This window comes from Colobus angolensis, unplaced genomic scaffold (assembly GCF_000951035.1).
Source record: "Colobus angolensis palliatus isolate OR3802 unplaced genomic scaffold, Cang.pa_1.0 Scaffold293, whole genome shotgun sequence".
NCBI lineage: Eukaryota > Metazoa > Chordata > Mammalia > Primates > Cercopithecidae > Colobus > Colobus angolensis.
Genome location: NW_012116188.1, coordinates 798,878 through 802,493, shown reverse-complemented (window position 1 = coordinate 802,493; position 3,616 = coordinate 798,878). Strand labels below are relative to the sequence as shown.

At 43.1% G+C, this 3,616-nt stretch overlaps 1 pseudogene; it reads right to left on the bottom strand.

Annotated features, from left to right (window-relative positions):
- Positions 1–718: 718 nt before the first annotated feature.
- Positions 719–1,137, bottom strand: LOC105516868 (annotated as a pseudogene).
- Between the last annotated feature and the right edge of the window lie 2,479 nt (positions 1,138–3,616).

Genomic DNA, 3,616 nt, shown 5'->3' with positions numbered 1-3,616 from the left:
GGATTTTAATTATGGTGGTAAAATAATTGACTCTTCTTCCGCCTCCACACAACCTGCGACCAGCAGCTGGTGCCCAGCATGCACATTTATCACTACCAGCACCAGAGGTAAGAGATGCTATGGCTGGAGCTGCAGAAAGAGCCTCCTGAGGAGCTGGACTCTGCAGATGAGAATGAAAGCAGTGACTTTATGGTGTAGAAGTGTCCAGGCCGGGCCCCGAACAGGGAGATTGTGGTGTGCAACCCTCTCTTTGACCACTTCTCGCTGTTGATGCCTCTGCTGGGCCCACACTCGCTGGGCTCACACTCTCTGCCCCACTGAAGTGACCCCCAAGGCTGCAAGACACCCACCTTCTCCATGAGTGGGGGGGAGGCAGGGCCCACGCTTCTCATTACAAAAATAAGTTCTGACACTCTTGAGTACTTGTGGCTGGACTGGGGAGGCATTGGGCCCGGGGATCTCTTGCCAGGGCTTCAAACTGGAGGGGGTGAGGAGAACCGTAAAGCCCAGGCATCGATGGGGAATTCTGGAGACAAAAGCTAATTAAAGTTCATTTCCTGTGGGGAGAAAAATTCTGGACATAAACCTAATGTAAAGAAACACATAAAATGTTATTGGAGGACAAAAGAAAAGTCAAGTCGAATAAGCACACATATCATGTTTTGGGATGGTAAGAATAAACATTGTGAAAGTCAATTTTTTTCTTTTCTTTTTTTTTGTGAGCCAAAGATTTATTTATTCATTTCTTGCATTTGAAGTACTCTTCGATAACATCCTTGGCCTGAGACTCCTTTCCATGGTCCTTAACTACTACACAACTGCAACCAACCACTTTACAGGGTTTCCCCTCTCTGTCAGTTTTACAGAGGCCTACCCATTCTCCTAGTTTCTTGTTATCATCAACCTTAATTAGGTTGATTTGGTGTTCAGCATAAAGGGCCTCCACCAACTTGACATACATAGGCTCATCACAGTTGGATGCAAGCACACAAAGATGGGCTTGGTGCTTGTCTAAAGCTTTGGCAGCTTTGGGAATTCCATGTGCTAGGCCATCGTGGATGAGGGTGGTCTTCAGCACCTCTTTAAAGCAGTATTAACGTCCATTACACCTCCAGCAGTAATGTCCTCCTCAGCCATGGCGGTAGGTTAAGGATGAAGTGGAATCTTGAACTCACCCAAGCCTCTGCCTCCGCATGACTCAGTGGCGGCAGGGAAAGAGCAATTTTTTTCTTTTCTAAGTCATCTATTAATTCAGTGCAAGCTCATGAAAAATTACAAAGGGATTGTGTTAGTCTATTTTAGTCCATTTTATGTTGCTATACAACACCACAGACTGGGTAATTTATAATAAACAGAAATTAGTTTGGCTTATAGTTCTGGAGGCTGGGAAGTCCAAGAGCATGGTGCCAGCATTTGGTGAGAGCCTTGGTGCTGCATCATCCCATGGCAGGAGTTGGAAGGACAAGAGAGAGAGGGCTAGAGTAAGACAGGGAAGGTGACCCAAATGTATTCTTTTATCAGGAATCCAATCTTGAGATAACTAACCCACTCCTGCCATAAGGTCATTAATTCATGTATGTAGGTAGTGCCCTCATGACCTAATCACCTCTTAAAGGGCTCATCTCTCAACATTGTTGCATTGGGCATTAAGTTTCCAACACATGAACTTTGGGGGCCACATTCAGACCGTAACAGGGATATTTTATGAAATCTGACAAGCCGATCTGCTAGTTTATATAGAATGGAAAATACACAGATTAATAAAATAGATTTAAAAATTTTTTTTTTTTCCAAGAGACAGAGTCTTGCTTTGTCACACAGGTGGCAGTGCAGTGGCATGATCATAGCTCCCTGCAGCCTCTAACTCCTGGGCTCACCCAGTCCTCCTGCTTCACCCTCCCAAGTATCTGGAACTATCGGCATACACCACATCTGGCTAATTAAAAATTTTATTTTTATTTTTTTTTGGTAGAGGCAGGGTCTTACTATGTTGCTCAGGCTGGTGTCAAACTTCTGGCCTCAAGTGATCCTCCTGCCTTAGCCTCCCAAAGAACTGGGATTATAGGCCACCTCACCTGGCCAATAAAAAAGATTGTTGGCACAACTTCTTTTAAAATTTGAATTTGTTGCCAACAATAAAAATTTGAGCTGGGCGGAGTGGCTCACGCCTGTAATCTCAGCACTTTGGGAGGCTGAGGTGAGTGGATCACAAGGTCAGGGATTCAAGACCAGCCTGACCAACATGGTGAAACCCCATCTCTACTAAAAATACAAAAATTAGCTGGTGTGGTGGCGTGTGCGTGTAATCCCAGCTACGCAGGAGGCTGAGGCAGGAGAATTGCTTGAACCGGGGAGGCGGAGCTTGCAGTGGGCAGAGATCACACGACTGCACTCCAGCCTGGGTGACAGAGTGAGACTCCATCTCAAAAAAAATAATAAAAAAATTCAGGTTTAATGCAGTGATATAAATAAAATATGATCAACAGTCTTGGATAAAATATTTGCAAGCTACATGATACATGATTGATAAAGATTATTATTCATAATATGTCAGAGCTCATATAAATAAAGGAAAAAAGGCAGAAAGATGGATAAAAATGGAAACAGTCAAGTGATTCACTTAAACCAATCTACATGTGAAAACATTCTTAATCTCATTAGTAAACAGTGAACACAGATCAAAGTAAGGAAGATAGATTATTTTTCACCCATTAGCTGGGCAGTTAAAAAAATTTCTGTTGCATTCCATGTTGGAGGAGTATGCATTGGTATAGCCTTTTGAAGACTGATTTGGCAGTGTTTATTAAAAGAAAAATATCCATTTTTTTTGCATTACCACTTCCACTTCTGTATTTTCTGTCCAAGAGAATTCTTTGCACATGTACAAAGGTATACAGGTTGAAAGAGGCATGGATAAGAATTTTCAATGCAGCATTGTTTATAATTGCAAAAATTTTTCAATTTAAATGTCCATCATTAGGGAAACAAATTGTGCTATTTCCAACACTACATAGCATTATGCAGCAGTAAGAGAGAATAAGGTAAGTGGCTGGGCACCGTGGCTCACGCTTGTAATCCCAGCACTTTGGGAGGCTGAAGTGGGCAGATTACTTGAGGTCAAGAGTTTGAGAACAGCATGATCAACATGGTGAAACCCCATCTCTACAAAAACACAAAAAACTAGCCAGACATGGTGGTGTGGGCCTGTAATCCCAGCTACTTGGGAGGCTGAGGTAGGAGAATTGCTTAAACTTGGAGGAAAAGGTTGCAGTGAGCTGAGATCGCGCCACTGCACTCCAACCTGAGTGAACCAAAAAATAATAAATAAATAAATAAATAATAAAATTAAAAAAGAGAGAGACAGACTAAGGTAGACCTACAGTGATCTACTCATCTCAGCCTCATCACTTGAGGTCAGGAGTTTGAGACCAGCCTTGGCCAACATGGTGAAACCCTGTTTCTACAAAAATGCAAAAAATAAGTCAGGTGTAGTGGCGCATGCCTGTAATCCCAGCTACTCAGGAGGCCGAGGCAGGAGAATCGCTTAAACCTGCAGGGTGAAGGTTGCAGTGAGCTGAGATCACACCACTGCACTCCAACCTGGGCAACCAAAAAA